At 34.8% G+C, this 25,163-nt stretch overlaps 1 long non-coding RNA gene across 2 annotated transcripts in view; it reads left to right on the forward strand.

The window, feature by feature from the left end:
- The window catches only part of LOC149561389 (uncharacterized), a 43,636-nt gene extending 18,735 nt beyond the window's left edge, over positions 1-24,901 (forward strand). Inside the window, exon 3 of one of the 2 annotated variants that reach the window (XR_016363810.1) lies at positions 24,497-24,901. This is a non-coding gene — a long non-coding RNA (uncharacterized LOC149561389). Of the gene's footprint in view, positions 1-14,498; positions 14,777-24,496 lie in introns of those variants that run through there. The other variant, XR_016363809.1, reaches the window with a different exon arrangement.
- The last annotated feature ends 262 nt before the right edge of the window (positions 24,902-25,163 follow it).

Here is a 25,163-nt window from a genome sequence, read left to right on the forward strand (position 1 = left end):
ATTCCCAATTAACTATTGTTGTACCATTGTTCAACATCCAATGCATATCCAGCCATAAATAAATACACATTACTTCAACAACTCAGCCCATATCTGACAGATTTTGAACCCAACTAGTGGAATTGGAGTCTTCAACAAGCAAGCTCGAGTACTTGCATCATAAACATGGATATATTTGAGCTCCCCAATTCATCCAAATCTAACAATTAATGCAACATCATTTCAAAATCTGCTGTTGGAAAATCAAACAATGAATAACATGGATATGTTTGAGCTCCCCGATTCATCCAAATCAAACAATTAATGCAATTCAAAATCTGCTATTGGAAAATCAAACAATGAATACAGCAAAATTCAAAATTCAAAATCCTCTCTTGGAAACAACAGAATCAATGCCAACCAATCAAATTAGAGAAGTTGAAAGCCATGGATCAATCAAGCCTAGATTTGAAAGGAAAGCCACAAACGATAGGCTTTGTCAATTTCAAATTCAAATTGTTGGAGGGAAAAACTATTTATTAATACTTCTCTATCAGCTCAAAGACTACTTTGAATTAAAATTATCCCTCAGCACATAATCTATCAACATCTCTATGCTAACATTGTAGAATATCATACTTCTCTGTGAGCATTCAGAAGGAGTGCATATAACATTTGTTGCTCAGGATATCAGAGGATTCAGAGGGACTGCATACAACATTTTTTGCTCAGGATATCAGAGGATTCAAAGGGACTGCATATAACATCTGCTGCTCAGGATATCAGAGGACCTAGAGGGATTGCATACAACACCTGCTGCTCAGGATATCAGAGGATTCAAAGGGACTGCATACAACATCTGCTGCTCAGGATATCAGAGGGCCCAATAAACCAAGTATTTTACCAGTAATATATATTGTGCTAATTGGTATAGTTATAAATTTTCTGCAAATTAGTAAAATAACTATTTCAAATTCAATGTTGTTTTACCCTGCAAATTAGTAAAAGAACGATTTAAGTTGAATGCATTAACTCTCTATATTCTTTGTGCTAACATTGTAGAATATGACTTCTCTTTGAGCAGTTAGAGGGACTATGTATATCATCTTCTACTCAAGATATTAGAGGGCCCAGCAATCTATCTAGGTAATTTATCATTGATATATTACAATATGATGTTATTTATAGAAATGATTGAATTTTCTCCAAAAAATAACAACACACTATACTTTTCTACCGTAATCCAATATATAAATCTGTTATTTTCCATCATATAATGCATGTTGTTACTTTTTTCAGCAATGTATGCTGTTATGTTGTCAATTCTTCTCCACAATGGATAATATAGTATGTTATTTATAGGAATTATTAAATTTTCTCCCAAAAAATAACACTATTTTATATAATTTCTATTATAATCCATTATATAAATATGTTATAGTCCATCATATAATGTATTTTTTTATCCACTATATAAATATGTTATAGTCCATATAATATATGTTGTTATTTGTAGACGTTATTGTCCATAGTCCATATGATGTATGCTGTTATTTGTTTGGTAAATCTTCTAGTTCCTCTTGGCAAATTATTTGTAAAGTATGAATTCATTGCCAAAAATAATAGCATTTCATCCATATGATGGAATATAACAAATATTATATGATGGAGTATAACAGATGATGGAATATAACAAATATTATATGAACGAATATAACATATATTATATGATGGAATATAACAAATATTTCTGTCAAATCCATTGTATGGCATGAAGTTATTTGTTAAAATGTTGTGACAAAAATTTCTTTTCTAATAGAGATATTGAACAAATAAACCAACATACAATATGAAGTCATTTATGGGAGAAAACACAATAATCCTTAAAAAGATAAGAGCACATTATATGATGGAAAATGATAGATAGGTGAAATTTTTATTTCTAAGAGAGACTATGTTTTATGGTGGTTAATATATGATGTTTTCTATTTAGGCATTATGACAACAAGAAAGAGAAGGAGCAAAAGAACTACCCAAAAATTGACATCTCGTTGTCCTCGAGGTGTTAAATTACATGTTGTTGACTCTGATGATGGGGACAATTCAGCCAAGCTAACTCCTAATAATACAAATCACAATCTCGTTGCCAACAATACAAATAGTCCATATGGAGTTGTTAAATCTTCTAAACATAAAAAAAATAAGAGAAGGTTCCCAGGCAATCAATGGACAAAAGAGGATATGGAAAATGTCATTGAAGATGTTGAAGATAATTGTTTTTCAATAAGAGGATTAGCAAAGAAGTGGGGAATCCCTGTTAGCAGCTTATCCTACTGGCTATCAGGACTCACAGCAAGAAAAACCAGGGGACCACCAACAATTCTATCCTTGGAAGAAGAGCTAGAAGTTGTTGAGTGGTGTAAAGATTTAGCTCAACTTGGTCGTGGATTGGAGGTAATTCATCTTAAGTGACATGTGGCCTACATTTTCCAAACAAGGCCAAACCCATTCAAAAATGGCTTACCGGGTAGATCATGGTGGGCTAGATTCCGCAAATGCCATCCAGATTTGATAATACGGACTACAAAGGGTCTAGATAGGGATAGAGCATTCATGCTGTGATCAAGTATTGTGGCAGATTTTTATAATAATTTGACAACATTTTATGATTCTAATCATTATGAACCAACTCACATATGGAATTGTGATGAAACAGGAGTGCAAGCAGGTAGAAATTGTGGGATGCAAGTGATTGCAAAGTTGGGAAGTAAAAGTGTGCCTCAAATATTATCTAAAAGTAGAGAATGGATCACCGTACTATGTTGTGTCAATACAGCAGGTCAAAGCATACCAAGCTTCTACCTTTTCAAAGCAAAAAGAAGACTTCAAAATTACATTGCTAACTGTGAAGCAGGAGCTTTCATGGTAGCACAACCACATGCTTGGATGACAAAAGAATTGTTCTTAAATTGGTTGCATCATTTTGCTAGATCAGTTCCAGGTGGTGCTTCATCCAAAAATAAGCATCTGCTCATTCTTTATGGACGTGGAAGCCATGTTGCCTTTGCCACAATTCAAGAGGCAAGATCTCTAGGCATAGATCTTCTTACATTGCCTGCCCACACTAGTCATTGACTACAACCTTTAGATGTAAGTGTATTTTCTCCATTTAAGGCATATTTCAAATCTCAAAGGTCAAAATGGATGGCCAAACATCCACACATAGAAATAAGGAGAAGAAAATTGGCTGAACTTGCAAGCAAAGCTTTCAAACTTGCCCTTGTGCCTGATAATATTATAGCTGGCTTCCAAAGGACTGGAATTTGGCCATTGAATAGAGATGCTCTATGTAATGACATGAAGCCAAGTAATGCATTCACTGTTGAAGATGAAAATGTTGTTGCAGGAATTGAAATTATTTTAAGGTTAGCTGGTTATGATGATGATGTTGCTATTAAGAATTGTGTGGCAGAAATGGAAAAACAGAAGAAAGATGATGCAAATGAAAGCACATGTTCACCAACAGATGTTGTGTCCTCACCAACACATATCAGCCAAACACAATTTGAAAATGACCTACATGATGAAATGAGCTTGCCAACACAGTTTGATCCACCTAATTGGGTTAAAGAAGGAGCAAAGGAATTGGGAGTGCATATTGATTTTCTAGATGAAGACATTTCATTATCTATTCCTTCTCCACCTCTAATGCCAAGAGAAGAGGTGGTTCATTATTATGCTGAAACAGAAAATTGGGAGACTCCATATTTGGAATGCAATGAAGATGAAGATAGTCACACTAAACATAATCAAGATGGTTCAAAACTAGAATAAACTGAAGATGAAGATGGACAAGATAAACATAATCTAGATGCATTGAAAACATCAATAGATGAGGATGGACAGGCTGAACATAATCTAGATGCATTGAAGAGATATGTAGCTTTGCAGACAGATGATGGACAAATTTTGTGCAGTCAAGGATCATTAAGAAGTTTTTTGAAGCTACCAATTGAAAGAGTTTCAAAGAGACTCAATCTATCTGATAATACTTCTCTTAGATTGGGAAGAAAATCTCAAATACTTACATCTAATGAGTACATAATATTGCAGGAGAGACAAGAAGAGAGGAAGGTTGAACTTATAAAATTGAAAGAAAGGAAGAAAAAATAGCTATAGGAGAAGAAAATTCGTCAAACTGAGACAAGAAAAAGGAAAGATCAACAGAAACTTGAAAGACAAATAATAAGACAAAGGAAGCAAGAGGAAAAGGTGCAACAGCAAAAGGAGAGGGAGTTGAGAAAGAAAGAAAAGATGACTTGTAGAAGAGGTAAGCTAGCAAAAGAGAAAGTCAATAAGGGACTTGCAAATATTGGGGAGGGGAGTTCTTTGGCAGCTTCTCTTGAATCAGATGAAAATAGAGCAGGCCAACATAGTACTCCAACAACCCCCTTACCTAAGCATCATCAAATTTTAAGGGATATGTACAACATTCTATCCCCTAGCTATGTTGCCCTTCACAACATTCATACTACTTGTAGCCAAAGCCCCCCTCATTCTCCAATCAAACAATTCCAAATTGGTAGAATGTTGGATGAAAATATATTTGGTAGAATGACTCCCATCACCCAACAGGTTGTTTTAGATAGTCCAAAAAATCCTACAATAGATAATGTTGAGGAGCAACCATAACCCTTCCCTGGCTTCATGGTGAACTAATGATACTGCAGTGAAGACTAATGCTGCAATGAAGACTTGATTATTTTGAACAGATAAACAATACAATGAGGAGTATATCATTTTGATGTTTTAGAGGAATATTTGCACAAAATTTATTGTGTCTAGTTGGCCATTTTGTTATATCCTATAGACTGGTCCTTGGACAATACCTGTTATATACAAGTTGGTCATTTTGTTATGTCCTATAGACTGGTCCTTCTACAATACCTATTCTATACAAGCTAGTCATTTTGTTGGGTACACCATGCTGATTTCCCAATGACAAGTTTGTCATTTTGTAATGTTCTATTGACTGTCATTATAGTTATTTCAATACATCTATTTTCTCCCAGACACAAATGCCAATCTTACTTTGAAGGTTTGCCTATGTCAATATATGTGATTTGATAAAATGTATACTCCAACCTAAAGAAGAATTATGTATTTTACAAAGGCAATTTATAGATTAGATTTGTAAGTATATGATCCTAATTTTGAATGAAATCTGTACTATCAAAACAAAGACTCCTTCCATTAAAAAAAAAAACTATTCTACAGGAGTCAAAATAAACTATTCTACAGGAGTCCTTTGCTAATATAAATTTATTTTCATTTAGTTATTGAGAACAACAAAATTCATACTGTAGACTAAAATACAGAACTCAATGAAAATATCAAATAAAATCCATTTCAAAAAAAGTTACGAAAACAAAAAAGAAGAAAATGGATAGATGGGTCATTGCCCAGTAAGGTCTAAAAAGACCTTACCTGCTCGAAAAATCTCAAATTCTTTAATGTAGCTGTGTCAACAGACACATTTTCCACATAGTTGAAAGCCTCTTTTCCCAACCTGCTAGTCACATTGGATTCATTTCATGCCCTGCCAATCTGACATCAAATTCACTAGCCCAGAGTTACCTATTACCTGTAAATTAAATTATAATAAGTTACAACAAAGATTATTATAATCCAGCTACTAATGCTAAAAAGATAGAAACGATATAATTCTATCTTGCTAGACATTTTACCATGTTCAATTTGGTGATTTAATCACTTGAACCTTTTAGTTTCTTTTTGTTACATTTAGCTGGCTAGTTTTACAGGTTGTCAAAATTCTCTTTGGCTTTTTCCTCCATTTGCATGCCTCTATTGGGATTTTTTATTCTTATCCCAGATATTGTATTATCTTTTGGCTTGTCTCTGCAACTTCATTGTTTTTATTAATAAATTTCTCATTCAAGGGATGGAAAAATATTTAATGGCCAGCAAGGGTTTCACTAAATTGAAAGGAATCGTATGCTCAACCAAATATCTGCAATATCAAGTTATTTTGAAATTGCAAAGCAAACCAACCCTTTTAGCAGTCTAATAATTCCTGTTATTGCTCAGAAATATCCAATATCGATAATATCAAGTCATCAATAAAATCGAGAAGAAAAAAGGTTACCTCCTATTAGTGTAATGGAACCATTTAGAACAAATCCATATGTTTGTATAAGAGAAATTAGATTGTTGACAATTCCCTTGGCCATCTCATACATTCTGTTGACAAAAAGACCCCTGCAAGTACTCGTTTGTGTTGTAAAAGAGGCTGTAAGAACATAAATTACTGGTAAAATAAAGTAATGTGTCTTAATCAAATAACTCACATTAAAGATGAACAGAATGGAATATGGTGGGAGTTTGATGATGACCAAGTCTCAAAGTTGGGGTTTCATCCCTTTGTTGAAAGTTCGTCCTCGACTAACTGCAAGGTTGGTCCTCCTATGAAGGATGCTGATTCCAAATCATCCATTTTGAATGGCGATGTAGAAGGGTCTCTGGCAGATCAACAATTATTACAAGGTGCTATCGAATCTAATGATACAATTACTTTTTCTTCTGATGATGCATTTATGTAGAATGTAAAATTACGCAACTTATGGGTGTCAAAGAGAAGGAACGGGATTTTCGACTGGACCGTCTACCCTAGCCGCTAGCTTGCTCAGAAGTATCGACCATTGGAGGGGTTGCACAATTACAATAAAATATATCAAACCCAAAACTTACAAATTACAAATTACTAGCAACGTGGTCTCTTCCCTACTCGTTCATCTGTCTTCCTATGCCACGTGGTAGTATTACCCTGCAACAAGCGGCGGCCATAACCCCAAAACAAGCGGCGGCCAAGATGGGAACGAGGGCTTTCGTTTGTCAAATAATAGGAAAATAGGGTTAGGGTTCCATTCAGCGTTGAATGACATAATGTGGTTTAATTATTAATTTTGAGGTTTAAAATTACTTAGGATAGGAACATTTTAGTATAATATTAACTTATTAGTAAATAATGCTAGTACATATTTGTGTTAATATAAATGTAGAATCGTTTAAGCAATAAAAATAAAGAGTAAATATTAATCATATATTTTGAAATTTTAATATGATAAAATGCGCAACTATTGGGACGTGGTGAAGTGATGATCAGGGGTGGTGATCGACTATTATGGGTAGGCACTCTAAAAATTGACAAATTGAACACATTTTACTACGGTCATTCGAATTGATATTAATTTTAATGGTGAAGAGCTAAAACCTTAGTTATAAGCACTTGACTAGTGAAAGAAGATTTCATAAAAAATTTGAAATTTTTTATCATCGTTACAACCAACTTTGAGAAGCACGAAGTTAGGGTGTACGACTACTGGGTCTTCTCCCCTATAGCAAAAACTAAAGCCTGTATCATCTTGGGATTTGGTAGTAATGCAGACACTAACTTAATACGAGGAAAATTTACACTAGCAATTGCACCTCCAACAAGGTGCAATGGAGGTGCAATGGTTGATAGCATTAGAAGATATATTTAAACGCAATCCATTGAAGCGTTGGAGGAAATTTAGAATGACTTTAATTACAATTATTCTATGAGCCCTCATCCCGCCCATCATAGTATAGATGATTTATTCACATTTTGATATCTTATGACTCATGTTTTGACACACTTGATTTGCTAGACAGATGTACGTTTACCTCTAATGTATGCATCATGGTGATCTTTACTCATGTTGTGTACTAGGACCTATCATATATGTTTTAATGATTTAATGGATATGTTTTAGTGTTCCATTGTTATGATAGAAATTGACCCATGATGATAATCAAAATATTAAATTGGTTATGTTTAAAGTGCGAATTAATGTTGACGTGTAGATCATGATATTTTATTGTTGCAAGTATTTCATATGATATTGTTTAGAAAGGAAAAGTTAATTGAAATTAATTAATATGCATGTTTAATGTTGAATGTCATTATGTAATATTGATCTATTGTCTATATGTGTGTGTGTGTGTGTGTGAATTTTCCTTGGACTACTCATGCTCGAGTTTAGTGTGCAAGGAATTTAACAATGGAATTTAATCAGAGAACCAAAGTCAAAACTTATGTGAACATGGTAAAGCCAAGGTTAAATCTATTGGAAAGATTCAAACCTTGTTGTTATGTGTTTTAAATTTGTATACGTGAGTTATATGTGTGTAATAGATTTAAATCCATGTTGTAACTATAGACATGTCATTATGATGTGTAATGTGCTTTAAGGTGTCACTTGGCACTTGTAATGTCCATGTGTGGATGACATATCAATTAGGGTTTTTGTCAAGAAGTCACTTAACCTAAAACTAACTCCAATGAAGTACCCAAGTTAACCCCACTTGAAAGGGTTCTTAGGAGAAGTCTTCATCAAGTTGAATTTTGAATTCAAACATAGTCGTAAAGTGTCACTTTAGTGGAAAGTAGGTACCCACATGATAGTATTACAAGTTAGGGGTCTAAATTTCACCATTTAAGGGTCTAGAAAACGTTAGAGATCCTCTAAATAGATCATTCTCTAAGCATTTCAAAAATAGAGTTGTCTCATAACATTTTCCTCATCCTCGTACTTGCCCAAGCTTATATTTTTGTAAGGGACAATAGTGTAAGAAAAAGGAGGGTTTTGTCTTTGTCATATTGAGATAGTGGGTGAGTTAGTGGTTTTTAAGCCTTTTTAGAGGACTTGGGACAAACTAGTTGAATGTTCGCCCACTCTCTAATTTTAGAGACACCTAGGGTTTTGGAGATTGGAAGCTAAGGAAAAAGGGAACTTTTCTCAACATTAATTGCCATTTGCATTGGACCAAGGTTGGTGCTTCTTGCCATGAATTTACTCTTCATTTGAATCTTGAATAATGGACTTGTAATTATGATCATGTAGGATTGTGAATGCATATTGTAAGTAGATTGTTGTTATGTTGTGTTGAAAGTATGAGGAATTGTTGCATTTTCCTTCCTTCTTGGTTTTCTTTTGTTTTGGTTTTTAGTTTTGTTTTGGGTGTGAAGGCTTCACTCACCCTTGGGAGGGAAGAGAAGCCTTGGGTGAAGAGGTTAGTTGGGCTTGACAGTGTAGTTGAGAGCCTCTTCTCATGGAGAAAAGAGGAATTTCATGGAGTATGGGCTTCATTGAAGCCATAGTATTGATATTGAGCTTTGGGGGTGATAAGGAAAGTTTTGTGGAGAGAAGAATGTATTATGAAATCCTTCTAGAGGCATGGGAATCTTCATGTTATGTTATTTGTAAAGCTATGGAAATTCTCCTCTTGAAGAGCCCACCTTGACCCTATGTTTATGATTCCATTTGGGAGTCATTGTGAAGCTATGGTTGGGAAAGTTCAATGTTGTAATTGTGATGTCTTATGTATTTGTGAGCTTGTATGGTTGTAACCTATTTGAGTCTTGGTTCTCCTAGATCGTTGGGTGGCTTCCATGAGGCCTAGGGTAGGAGGTGAACCTCCACGGTTCTTGTTTAAATGTAATTGCAAGTGTTGTGCTCAAGAGATAAATAGGAGAAGCTTGGATTTGGTCTCCATGCTGGTATAGCATGAAGGAGAAACTAGTCATTTGTGCATTGTACTTGTAATGGAGAACTCTCCATCTTATTCATCTTGTTGTGATGCATGTTTGCATGGTAGCAATGAAAGATTGTGAAAGGATCATATGCAATGTATCATTGTTTCATTGAAATGCATTTGTATGTAATGAAATGAAAAGTTAAAATATTATTAAAGGTATAGTTGAAATATTTCAAGCAATCACTCCAAGTAGATAATCAATTGTACTCAATGTTCATTTGAAATAAATAAGTATATGTTTGGGATTCTGACCATTTTGATTTATAAAATGTTATGAGAAAATTGCATTCAATTATGCTTTATCTTGTAAATAATTTTCATAATGTAATTAGTACAATATGCAATTAACTTCATAGTTCATTTGTAGTTACGAAGGAATGAATTAGTTCTTATTCAAGAATAATACATGACATAGATTTTGGTTACAAGTAAATAGTATGTTATGACTCATAGAGATATTTCCTCAAAAGATTCCAATAGGTTTCAATAATGTATGACAATAACATTTGATAGGAAGTTAGTTCTAACATTTAACTAACACCTTGCATTCAAACTCGTGAAAATACTCTAAAACTAGGTGTCAACATAAAGCAATAGAATATAAAATGGTTGTAAAAAATAAGTCCATAAAACTGCATTACACGCACACGCATGCACACACACTCACACACTCACACACTTATCATTGAATCACGGTGACAAGGAGGACTAGACATTATTCTAATTCCACACACACACACACACACACACACACTCACACACACACTCACACTCACACTCACACTCACACACACACACACTTTTATCGTTGAATCATGGTGACGGGGAGGACTAGACATTATTCTAATTCCACACACACACACACACATCGTTGAATCACGGTGACGGGGAGGACTAGACATTATTCTAATTCCACACACACACACACACACATTTATTGTTGAATCACGGTGACAGGGAGGACTAGACACTATTCTAATTCTACACACACACACACACAAACACTTATCATTGAATCACGGTGACGGGGAGGACTAGACATTATTCTAATTCTGCACACACACACACACACACCCACACACACACAAATACTTATTGTTGAATCACGGTGACGGGGAGGACTACACATTATTCTAATTCTATATATATATATATATAACTTAAATGGGTGGGAGTGAGCCCCTTTGGCTCGCAACCGCACTCCCAACACCATGAGTGGCGGCCTCCCTATATCCACGCCCCTACCCACCCTCTGCTACATTGTCCTCGTCCTCCATCATACCATCTGATTGCCCCTTCTCCCCCTGCAATTGTCGATTGGGACTTAGCATGTAGGTTTAGGGAATAAGGAATAGGAGAGAAAGGAGTAGGCGATGGGGTAGGAGGTTAGAAGGGAAATTAGATGGGTAGGTAAAAAAAGTAGTTAGTATAGGTAAGTTTTCTTACTAGTTGTTAGTTAATATTATTCCAGGTTGGATGTTAGTATAGGTCAAGTAATAGTTAATTAACATTTATATATTGGTATTAGTGTATAGTTAATAATACATAAGTTATTAACAACAGCTAAGATCTATATAATTATTATTATTTAGTGGTAGGAATATCTCTTAGCAATTAAAACATTTAGTGGTTTATATATATATATATATATATATATATGTTGATTGTTACCTATCATGTATTATGCAATGTATATTATTTTTCTTTTTCGTATATGAACTTAGAATTGACGTGGGAAATAAATGTGTCAAGGTTGTTATTTAATGTATGACATGTTGGAAATTTGTTCAGCACTCCCCTCGGGATTTGTGGCAAGGGCTTAACTGCCTCCTATGTACTATAACTTGAGTAGTTGTATCGAGCATTCATAGATCGGTCTTTTGTTTCAATGGCAAGCCCACTCTAAAATGATATACTTGGATAACTTAGTATTTGTATATAAGATCTCTATGTAGATACATTGCAATATCAAATGATGTTGTATAAGTTTTATCATGGCTAATACATCTACAATGCACATACCCTCTCTTAATCCTTGTATCACATATATTTTTTAAAGACTTAAACTTCATTTAACTAAATAACTCAAATGCAAAACATTGGTAGGATAATTTAGCTAGTACCTGTACCGTGCAAACATTAATTATAGGAGTATGAATTGAGTATCACTCTTGACCTTGAAACCTATCCAACAAGACTTATAGAGACATTGAACATCATTAAGTTCTAATACATTCATAGTACCTAAGGTGTTGTTATTTATATCAATGCAAACCTAGAAGTAATATTGATTTAATACTTGATATTGAATATGGCTAGGAATGTTAGTCCTTCTAATTTAACCATTAACATGATACCCTCAATTAAGATAGTGACATTGGAGTAGTATGTGCTAAGACGACATGCTTACGATCTAGTACAACCACTTTCGAAATCTACCCTAGCTTAGTATTTGAACACCACAGTTAGGACATTAGCAAATCTTCAACCCCTTTACTAAGGAGTAAGAATCAAGATGCTCTACACAAGAAACAAAGGTAACAATTACCTCAAAGACATTGAGTAGATACTTCTTGCACACTTAATTGATCGATAACCTAATTGAGTTATATTAATGCCAAAGTGTAAGTAACCTAGGTTTACCTTTCAAAAAAAAAATAGTTGTTATGTTTTGCTCTAGATTTTTGGGCATGACATATCCTAAATCTTATAAGACGTGTTAATTATTAATAATCATTATGACATTTAATTATATTTTCTTTTTGACTTCTCTATGCATTATGATAATTGTGAGCATCTTGTTTTTTATGCTAAGCTTAGACGCGCGAATATCTATGTACAACTATCATTTTATGACACTTTCTTACATATGCACAAGTCTATAGGTAGATGGATGTGTCACATCGATATAAAATACATATTTGATTATAAGTGTATATATTGCAACATGTGTGTCCCATGATGAAATACATTTTAAGATGCACAATGAGAGACACTACAATGAGTAATACACCATCTTGCATGGTACATAGTACATAGAATGATTAATGTCTTATATGCTTCATGGAAAAGATAGAGAAGTTCACCTGAGATAAACAAGTGCCATCCTCCAAAATATTTTCCACAATGTCTTTTTTTTCAATTCTATAACCCAAATAAAATATTCTCTCTGCTGATTATGTCAAATAAGATCCATAAATTTCACATTTTCCCTCTCAACATACAATTTCATAGATGAGGAATACCACTAACTTCTAAATGGATTTATCAATGGTTTTGTAAAATATATTAATGTTTTATATGAGCATATATCCTTGGCTATGTCCTAGGGCAAAAAAATCCTAAAATAGATCACAAAATTTTCATCAAAATCAAAATGAACATTTGACCTCCCTATCCTCGTCAACCAACCAATATCAAGCCCCTCATTGGATGCAATGGTATTTTTAATGGAATTTCCCCATAGCCATTTTTTTCATCGCGTGATTATAGTTTACATTGTACATTTCCTTTTAAAATTAGAAGTGAATTTCAAATTGATATGAAAGTGAAAAATGCTTTATATAATAAAGCAACTTCTACACAATTAGAAATGAAAGTATGATGCAACATATAACATGGAATCACACTCAAATCTATACAAGATATTACTAATCTAGTCACAAATCATTATGTTCAATTTCAAAATGCGAAGGCATCTAGAAATTTGTTTTGTACAGAGATTATATCTAAACAAAAATAAAATAAAAGAATGAAAGTATGGTGCAGTTAAATCAAAGCATCATAATAAATACATGTGGGCATGCAAAGAATGCTTGTGAAATCTTATGTTTAAACCAATATGTTGATTAGCTACATATACTCCATCTATGTTGAACACAATCATTGGGTCCAATTTATTATATTTAAATTTATTTATTTTTAATAAAAGTTTGAACATAATATAGGAACTTAAATTTACTAAAATACAATGAATATTATTAACATTGAGTCATATCTCAAACATGCACATTATGTATATATTATAAGGTTGCAAAACTTAAAATCCAACTATGATAATGTATAGATTTTCAACAAAGGCTAGAGAAGTGAAATGAGTGTAGAAAGGGTCTATATTCTCAATATATGTTGTTGTAGAATTGTCAAGATACATAGGGGAAATTTGTGATACCATCCCCTCTTCTTCCCTAATTTTATATAACACTTCCTTCATGCTTATTAAAGGTTCGCTATCCTTAATATCATTAGGTGTTCCTATATCCCCTAACCAAGCTAACACCTTACTCTTATGCTCTTCTATCCTAAACAATTCAAACAAATGGACCTTTATAGTAATCTAAGAAGGCATGGAAAACATGTCTACAGGGATACGCAAAGGGATTTCAACTAGCATACATTTTTCTTCCTTTGGTTGAATAACAATGTTTTCAAGTTGTTTGTTGACTTTCACTTTTGGTACCTTCACCTCTGTAGTATGCATCTTTGTCTCAATAATTTGGGATGTTGTCACTTTCTTTGGTTCCTGATGGGCCTCCAAAAGGCCATCTTTCTAAGTTCTTTTTATCTTGCTTTCAAACAGTTATTTTGCAAACAGTCATGACTTTATGGTTTCAAGCATATGAACTTATGGTTTTTATGTATATGTTATACATATATGTGAAGACATGAAGTAGAAATATGAATAGTTTAAAGACACTATATTTGCTTCAATTCATTGATAGAAATGGTATAATGAAGTAGTTATACATGTTGATAAATGTTTCCCCATCTATGTTATGTTTTGGGTAGTTTTCCTCCTGTAGCCACAAGACTTGCAAGAGTGTTAATTGGAACGTTACAACTTTTCTCTAATATTGCTTTATGTTGTATACAACACACAGATGTAGCGTCCACAACTTGCTATATTCCTGGAAGATTTATTCGTGGTTAATGTTATTTCTATTTTGAACTTTATGAGTCTATAATCTATGCTCATTAATGGAATGATCTTAGATTTAGGAAGTAGTTGTAGTTTCCCTTCAAATAATGATTGTTGTAACTTTGAGAGCAGTTGAAGAAGTAGAATGAGTTTATTTTCGTAGTATTTTTATTGTGATATTGTTTTTCAATCAAGTGTAATCTTTCTCCATGAATGAATAGAATGCACCATTCAAGTTTATATCTCTTATCTTGATTTTGTTTCTTGTTCACTCATCCAAGGGGGCCCACTTGGTGAGTGAACTATTCTGTTAGAGTAGATTTCATTTCTTTATTTATTTCTAAGTAAGGTAGAACTATGTTGCTCCTATAGCCATTAATAATAGAATTGGTGGACTGTTCCTGCAGCATAGGATGTTACATTAACTTCTATCCGTGATTACATGCTTTGTTAGAGTAATTTCATTTATTGGTTCTAGTTTAGTTTTCTTGAAGATCAAGCATTTGAATTCCATAGTTTAGTCTTAAGTTTGAGAAAGTTCAAAGCATATACTTTGCGAATGCCATTCCAAGTTTATGTCCTTGGTCAATAATTAAATGAGACCGAATAATTCATTTAGAAACCAATTACGGTATCCAATCCTGAATAGGCAGTCCATTGTTGTAGGTTTCTAGTACCATTATTTGGCCAAGCATTTTGGCGTCGTTGTCACGGATGGTGTTAATTTAAACTTATCTTAGTAGTTGCATTTCAAATTCTAATATTCTAGACCTTAGTCTTAAAGCATACTATGCGTAGAAGGAGAGACCTCCTTGGGAGATTTCTTCCTCATAATGATCAAGAAGACATTTTTAATCCTGAGCCTAAAGAACCTCACAACGAGAATGAAGAAGAAGAACCCTTTGAAAATCCATTTGATGTTGCTCAAGAATTAATACCCTCATCCTATGAAGAATCCTTGCATTTGAATGACCGTTTTGTTGAACTTGAATACTAAGACAACCCACTTGCCCTTGTTATCTATCAACTACCACCGATAGGTCCTCCTCCAAGAATGGCTCAACCTCAACCTACATTTCCTTTTCCTTTTCCTATTCCTGCTTAGTAGGGTAATCAAAATTTTAAGAACATACCTTCTATTGCACTTCCCAAATTCGACAGCCTAATTACAAAAGATCCTGAAACCTTCCTCTTTGAGTTTGACATCCTTTGCAAGAGTTATAATTATACAACTGACGCTCACAAGCTGAAATTTTTTCCATCTACTCTAAAGGAAGTTGTTCTAAGATGGTTCATGGGATTGGGTGCGAACACCATACAAGACTAGCCTACAATGAGCAATCTATTTCTTTCAAAGTATAAAGAATGTTGTAGGGGTTGAGATTTGAAAGGAGATGACATTTTCAAAATGTCCCAAAAGGATGATGAAACCTTGGAGGACTATGTCTCAAGTTTCATGTTCAACTTGCAGTGTTATACACAGCACTAGCTGAGGGAGGAATCACAAAAACATATTTTTTTAAAAGGTGTAACAGATGGAAGTATTGAGGGTTTAGACCTTATGGTGGGAGGAGACATTACTCAGAAAAATTGGGCTAACATAAAGAATATATGTCTGCATTATTCAAGGGCTACTATGAAGAAAGGTAGGGGACTTAGAGACCTACCACATAAGTCTAATGGTGGTTCAAGAGTATAAAAAATGGAGCTATCCAATCTTTTGTCAAACTTCAAGCAACACATCATCAATGATGTCACCACTCAGCTAAATAGTATGCAAGCAAGAAGAAAGAAGGAGGATGTAGATGCTATGCTAGCCAAATTTCACTCTCACTGCAGAGAGAAGAAAAGGAATTGTAGATGCAAGTTTGTTGCAAGCCTGGAGACACAACCAACACCTACTGAATTTAAAGCCATCAATGAAAATGGAGAGGTGTTCTATGTTGCTCAATGAAAGCCATGGGCTAAAAGACAAGGTATGCCACAAGATACTCTCCAAATTATAATAGTAACAGTCAATGGCAAAATAATTAGAATATTGGTTTTAGTGGGAATAATAATTGGCAACAACCCTAGAAAGGTTGGCAAAAACCCCAGTAGGGTTGGAAACAACCTCAGAATTGAACTAACCAACCTAGTCAACAAGCTCTCATTTCTCCACCTCCTGTAGCCACTAATAACCCTTAAAAGCCAACACAACTTCCTACACAACCAACTCCAAATCATAATAATAAGTAGCAAGCTTACTTCTTGCAAGTAAATGATATCCATCTTAGATCAAGAACTACCTTGCCTACACCGAAAGAGCCCATAATAACCGAAGTCATTGATACTGAGGATATACCTATGAACCAACCTACTATTGCTCCACCTATTCCTCAATCTGCACCAGTACTTATAAACCCCCTTATCCACAAAGATTAGCTCAATCAACTCCACCCAAAGAAAATCATATAGTAGTGGATCTAATAGATCTACTGAAGCAAATGACAGTGCAAATTCCCTTGTTGGATGCCCTTAAAGAAGTCCCAATTTATAACAAAGCTATAAAAGAAGCTTGTATCAAGCAGTCTAGAAGGAAGAAAAAAGATCTCGACACTGTTCATGTTTTGGGACAACTTTCTGATCTCATGCTAAGAAAAGTCTTAATGCCCAAGTACTTTGATCTAGGGAGTCTGCTAGTTACTATTCATATTAATGACGCCCAAATACAGAATGTCCTGATAGATCTAGGGGTATCAATCAATTTCATGACTAGGGAAGTTTTGTTGAGGCTTAGCATTATTTGTTTAAGAGATACACCTACAATACTACAATTAGTTGGTAACTCCACTGTTAATCTAGGTGGCATGGTTGAAGATGTTGTTATAATGTTGGATTCATTAGGTTATCCTTCAGATTTCATAATCATGTCACCCAAAGCCACTCTACAAGGATATCCATTAATCCTAGGATGACCTTGGCTAGCCACAACTGATGCTTGCATTGCATGTCGCTCAAGAAAAATGACCATATTAGATGGGATAAACACCAAGAAGCTAACCCTATATTCTCCATCAAACCCCCAAGTAGAACTTGACCAAGTTGTTTGATCAAAGTTAGGCGATGCTGCCCTTGAAGAAAACTCAGTGCAACAACCCATGGTCATTGAAAGAAACCCATTTTTGGTGTCACAAGAAGAAAATGATATATTGGCGGCCATCCTCACCAACCAACATGGTTATGAGGAATCTTCTTGTGATGTCCTTAATTGTTCATTCCAAACATTGTTGCTCAAGCAAACCTCACCTCAATCTCCTGCAATATTTGATTATCTTCATACCTTGTTGCCTCATGAAATAAAGTCACCATCATTTGTAGAAGTTTTGATGCTGGATAAAGTCAAAAGAGATGAAATTTTGTTAGGGAAGGAGTTGAATGTTAATAAGAATCTCAATACACCTAAGATGTCTAGTCTTCTCAAATTTTTGCAAGAAAGTCAGCAAGCCTTTGCATGGAACTACATTGATATGTAAGGGTTAGACCCTAAACATTACACCCGTAGAATTTACATAATCCCTGAATGTAAGCTAGTAAGACAAGCCCAAAGGAGAATTAATCCTGCTTTGAAAGATATAGTGAAGACAGAATTGCAGAAGCTCCTTAGTGTAGGTTTCATTTACATTATTTCTTGCAGCTAATGGGTCTCACTTCTGGTAATTGTCCCAAAGAAAGGGGGAAAATGGCAAGTTTGTGTAGAGTATAGGGAGCTTAACAAGGCCACTAAAATGGATCACTTTCCAGTACCCTTCATCGATCAAGTGCTTGATAATCTTGCTGGTAAAAAGTACTTTTCATTTCTAGATGGCTTTAGTGGATATAACCAAATCCAAATATCACCAAAAGATCAAGATAAGATAGTGTTCACCTATCCATGGGGAACATTTTCGTACTTAGTCTTATCATTTGGATTATGCAATGCACCTTCTACCTTCCAGAGAGTAGTGCTTGGTATATTCTCTAACATTGTTGCTGACTGTGTTGAAATATACATAGATGACTTCACTACTTATGGAACCACATTTGAAGAGGCACAAGGTAACTTAGAGAAGGTTCTTAAGAGATGTTAAGAATATAACCTATCTCTTAATAGTGAGAAGTGTTATATAATGATGGAAGGAGTTGTCTTGGGACATTACATTTCATCTTTTGGAATTCTAGTAGATCTTGCAAAAATCGCAGTCATCAACACACTCCCCATATCGGTCAAGCAAAAAGATGTCAGGAGTTTCCTTGGCCATGTTGGTTACTACAGAAGGTTCATAAAGGATTTTAGCCAACTTGTTGCACCTTTGTATAATTTACTAAAAAAGGGGGCCAAGTTCGAATGGACAAAAGACTGTGAAGCAACATTCCAGTAGCTAAAAGATGTCTTGACAAAAATACCTATTCTGAGAGGACCTGATTGGAAGCTGCCATTCCACATCCACACTGATGCATCTGACTATGCCATTGGAGTAGTTATAGGACAGAAGGAAGGTGTTGTTGAATATGTTATTTACTATATTAGTAAAAACTTGCAAGGTGTTGAGCTAAATTATAATGTTACTTAAAAGATGTTAGCAGTAATCTATGCACTAAACAAATTCAAACACTACATCACAATTTATGAAGTATTCATTTATACTGATCATTCCACCATCAAATACTTAATGAACAAACCTACCATCAGTGGTAGATTAGCACATTGGTTACTCCTCATGTAGGAATTTTATGTGAAGATAATTGATAAACCAGGCAAAGCTAATGTGGTGGCTGGTTTTTTATCAAGATTGTGAGTGCCATATGATCCTACAACAATTGATGATAGCTTCCTTGATGAGCATCTTTTTTCTATTGATACTTCCAATCCATGGTATGCAGACATTGCCAACTACCTTGCTACAAGAAAACACCACCTCACTTCTCGCCCAAGCAACATAGACTTTTGGTTGAAAAGACTTTTAACTTCTCATGGATCTCAAGCTTTATGTTCTACACTGATCTAGACCAGGTTACCTAAAGATGTGTGTGAGAGGATGAGACTTAGGACATTTTACGGGCATGTCAAGATGAACCGTGTGGAGTCCATTTTGTAGCAAAGAGGACATTCTATAAAATTTTGACAATTGGATACTACTGGCCTACTTTGCATAAAGATGCAACTTAACATACCAGGCACTATGATAAATGCCAACACATAGGGCATCCAACAAAATATGATGAAATGCCCTTGCAACCTTAGAAAGTGGTCACTTCATTTGACAAGTGGGGTATTGACTTTGTTGGACCTATTGAAACCTCTTCTCATGGGAAGTCTCATATCTTAGTATATACTAACTATGCAACGAAGTGGGTGGTCGATGCTAAAGTAATGAAACATGCTAGGGATCATAAAGTTTTTGAATTTCTCTATGAATGTATATTCACTAGATTTGGAGTACCATAGGTGATAGTTATGGATCAAGGGGCACAATTTACTTCCAATCTCATCTCAAAGTTGATGAAGGAATACATGGTATGCCATGGTAAATCTTCACCATATCATCCTCAAGCCAATGGTTAGGCTAAAATAACTAACCAGGAGATGGAGTCCATTTTAACCTAGCCAGTTGATGTTCACAAATAATATTGGGCTACCCATCTTCCTGAAGCCATTTGGGCTTACCATACAACATGGAAAAGCACAACTAGATTTACCCCTTTTGTGCTGGTATATGGGAAATCTGCATCCATGCCTATTGAATTTTAGCATAAGACACTTAGAACAACTCAGGACCTCAACATTGATCTTACTAGAGCCTAAGAAGACCAGTTATTGCAATTGAATGGATTAGATGAATACAAGAAATCTACACTCCACAATATTGAATTGATCCAATAGTAGAGAAAGAAATGGCATGACAAATTCATCTGAAAAAAGAATTTTTTTGTGGGAGATTAGGCATTGCTATATGATTCTTGATACCAACACATGCCTAGTAAATTTCAAACCATATGGCTTGGTCCCTATGAGATAGTCTCAGTATTTGATAATGGCTTAGTTTGACTCTCAACCATTGATCCTATACAGTTCAAATTACTTGTCAATGGACATAGACTTAAACTCTACAACAAACCACTCAGTTTCGAGGAGTTCCTGCAGTAGTTCCAACATAGTGAAGACATATTCGTTCCTATAGCCAAAGAGTCTAGGTCTTCTACCCCAACTTCTGTTGATTCTTGATTCCATTCAAGATATCCATAATAAACATTTCACATCTTATGAAATAATTTCTCCTCCATACACTCCACCTCACCCTCTCTCTCCACCATCTTTCTATACCATCCCATCACTCCATCAATACAAGTGATCTTTTTTAGAGCACTTTTCCTGCAGTACTTGCTAGGTTCATGCAACACAATCTTGTACATATTTTATTTTATTCATTCTTTATTAGGAATTTGTGTCATTTTAATTTTCTACTATTGCATATCCTAGCCTGGTGGGACCCACGCTCTTACTTGGTAGGGGGGGATATTCATTTTTTAAAACTTCCAAATTGCATGTAAACTTTGAGTTTTTTTCTTTATAAGATGATTGCCATCACATGTTTAATGACCTGTCCTTCCGTAATTGCATTATAAAGGAAATTAAAGACATTTAAAGTCAAAGTTTAATTTTTAATGATATGTTAGCAATGTGTTATAGGTGGCAAGCCTTGACATGAGAAAAATATTATGAGATTTGATGCAAGTGAAGATATCATTAGATTTGTTGCATTAAAAACCTTTAATTCCAAGAAGCGTGTAGTAATTGTACGCTATTTTTTCTATCTATAAAATCTTGTGTCGTAACACTATGAATTTTGATTGATTCACCATTGTTGTATTTTGTGAACATCAAGATTCTACAAAAATATATTGTTCATAACAATGGGAGGAGTTCTTTAGAGATATGAGCCGGTGGATCATAGGGTTTTGTTGGGCGATTTGTCTAATTGTGAAATGTTCAAAAGGAAAGGATGGTTAGATTACTATCTGAGTTTGAGGGGGTTTGATGAAGAAATTGCTCTTCAATTTCTAGGCACTTTGAAGGATGAATTTACAGTGGTCAAAGGTCTAAAAAATGAATTTATAAAGGATATTGTGACTAAAGTAACTAGATTTCCACAAGAAGGTGAAAGGTGGGTGAAGGATTTCAATTTACATTCAGCTAGGGCATAGTTCACTTTGCACGATGACCCTCCGCTAGACATAGATAAGAAGCAAGGCACTTCTAGATTATCTTTTTCCTTGGAATTTATTGAGCTAGCTGCATTCATCATCCAATATTTCACTTGTGAAGGGAACTACAAGTATTTGCATGGCCTACATTTGCTGGAAAAAGAAAGCTTCCTCAGTTTAGTTAGGAAAAGACTAGTCTGTCTCCCATCATTATTTGATAAAATTAATTGTGGAAAGGGAATTAAACAAACAATGAATTGGGACATGGGAAGAATTTCTACAAATAAATGAGGTAGAACCTAGATTGGTTGGCCCTAGAGGCCAGGATGTTGGGCGTAGGGAATGAACATCCACTAGATTTTGCAAAGTCATCCCAAGGATAGAAAATGTTCCTGAAGCTTCTCCTTCTAGTTCTAGACCATCTAGGAAAAGAATTTACAAAGTTGATGTCTCCATTTCTAAAAAGAAGAGAAGTAAACATAAAGAAACTACTAGTGCACCAAAAACCCAATTTGTCTGTAAAGACCAGGTCCACCATTAAGGGAGACAAGGGTAAAACTATGGAAACAAAAGAGGAAATCTCATAGCAGCAACCTAATAGTGATAAAAATGTCAATGAAACCTTACATTCCTATGGGGAAGAAACTTCAAAAAAAAACTTCTGAAGTAGCTACAAAGGAAATGACCACTAGTAGGAGAAAGAATCCTCCATGCTTGTCTACACCCCCTATAAGAAGTACAAGGCTATCTGAAAGTAATAGGGTTGTTGAGGCTTCTATTCCAATGGTTAACCTAGAGACCTCTGAATTTGTGAAGAAGTACTCTTTGGAGGGAAAACTTCAACAAAATATAGCTAGTGACATTGAATTCAACAACCAGAATCCACAAACAGAAGTTGACCTTAGTGTTAACTATGTACTTGTTAATAGTGATGAGGATTTTGAAGAGTCTAAAGAATTTGAAGAAAATCTTGTTATGTAGGACACATGTGAGAATTTAGAAGACCTTTCTTCTAAGGAATACCTAGAATTTAGACAAGAAATTGTTGAGGAAGTGCTAGAAAAGCTTAATTGAGATGGATTAGAGACGTTGGCTAAAGCAATAGTTGAGTCTAGTAAGAAGGAAAATGTAGTGACAACACTTTTTCTATAGAAGGGAGAATCCTCCATGCCACAAGATACCATAAAAGTTCCTCACCTGGCACTTGACTAGGTAGATATTCTCAGTCAAGAACCCTTGCCACCGCTTGATTTGTCTACACCCTTGTCTGCAGGGATAAATTTATATCAACAATTGTTGGGGGAAAGAGCACAATGGAAGTTAGAAAAAGACAAATTGAAATGTGTCATTGATGAGCAAGGCCATCAAGTAAAGCAAAACTCAAGCCAAATTGAAATTTTGAAGAGATGGATTGGACAAATCATAGGGTTGATTCCCAAGCTTATGGCATGCAGATCACCATCTCTGATGTATGCATTATTCCTCAAGGAACAACTTGTTAATTTCAAATTGACAAGAATTGTAGAAGGGCTCAGTCCCTCTATTTAAACTCCTCATGAGTTTTATGATGCATTCCAGTTCGTTCTAATGACTTTGAAGAATTTTTTGTGTGAAATATACCTACATAACTTGGCAGTGCCAAATGATATAGAATGCAACTCACTACTTTATGTAGGAGATGTGCAATTGAGGGCAGTTATGTCTTGGATGTAAAATGAAATAAGCAGGGAATATCGAGTTGCACCATACAGGGATAATGAGATGAGAGCTCCTTTGCTTATGAGGCCTAAAGTTCAACATTCCTAACGAACATTTTTGGATTTGATTTTTATTCTAGGAAACCAAACGGAGCTAATAATCTATACCCAGTAAGAGAGCAAGCCTTTATAGATTGGTAATAACATTCATCTTGTGATATTGAAACAACAATCATTGCTTCAAGACAAAGATGGACACGAACAACACATGATCTGAAGATAAGGGAACCCCAAAATCTCCATAGAATTTAACTCTTGCCATTATAAGAGTCCCATGTTATATCAATTTGGGAAGGATTTTGCGCCATTACTGGCTTCCATTAAGGTTTCAGCCTCCCATACTCCTTCAACCATTGCTAGAACTGAATGATAATGTAGAGGATCAGGATATGTCTACAGAAGTTCAACAATGGAGAAGGCTTAGAGAAAAGTATGGATACTTTGATTATGTTAAGAATGAGCCTAGGGAAAGGACAGCTAGTGATTGGAGAGTTCATGCCAGAATCCAAAATTTCATGGTTGTTGGGGACTAGTAATAGTTCAGTTGGGGGAAATGATACGCCTCCAAGAGGCCATCTTCCCGAGTTCTTTTTATCTTACTTTCAAACTATTATTTTGCAAATAGTCATGACTTTATGGTTTCAAGCATATGAACTTATGGTTTTTATGTGTGTGTGTGTGTGTGTGTGTGTGTGTGTGTGTGTGTGTGTGTGTGTGTGTGTGTGAAGACATGAGGTAGAAATATGAATAGTTTAAAGGCACAATATTTTCTTGAATTCATGGACAAAAATGGTATAATGAAGTAGTTATGCATGCTGATAAATGTTTCTCCGTCTATGCTATGTTTTGAGTATTTTTCCTCCTATAGCCATTGGACTTGCAAGACTGTTAACTAGAAATATAAATCTTTTCTCTAATATTGATGATGAGAATATATATATATATATGGAAGCTTTTGTGTGCATTGATTATTTTGCAGGTGTTTATTGCGAGTATTCAAGGACCAACATTTCAGCGTTGGAGTAGTCAAAGCCAACCATGGGTTGCTAGACCTTCACAAGCAAGGAAAGTTATTTAAATTACTTTCTGTTGTGTATACAACATGGATGTAGCTTCCACAACTTGCTATATTCCTAGAAGATTTATTCATGGTTAATGTTGTTTTTGTTTTGAACTTTATGAGTCTGTAATTGATCCTCATTAATGGAGTGATTTTAGATTTAGGAGGTAGTTGTATTTTCCCTTCAAATAACGATTGTTGTAACTTTGAGAGTGGTTGAAAAAGTAGAATGAGTTGATTTTCATAGCAGTTTTATTGTGATACTATTTTTCAATCAAGTGTAATCTTTCTCCATGAATGAATAGAATACATAGTTCAAGTTTATATCTCTTATCTTCATTGTATTTCCTACTTACTCATCCAAGGGGGCCCACTTGGTGAGTGAACTGTTATATTAGAGTAGATTTCATTTCCTTGTTTATTTCTAAGGTAGAACTCTATTGCTCCTACAACCATTAATAATAGAATTGGTGGGTTGTTCCTGCAGCATAGGTGGTTAGAGTAACTTCTATCCATGATTACATGCTTTGTTAGAGTAATTCCATTTACTAGTTCTAGTTTAGTTTTCTTGAAGCTCAAGCATTTG

The sequence above is a fragment of the Cupressus sempervirens genome, chromosome 4 (assembly GCF_028749045.1).
Source record: "Cupressus sempervirens isolate cs-2001-9-10 chromosome 4, ASM2874904v1, whole genome shotgun sequence".
Classification (NCBI taxonomy): Eukaryota; Viridiplantae; Streptophyta; class Pinopsida; order Cupressales; family Cupressaceae; genus Cupressus; species Cupressus sempervirens.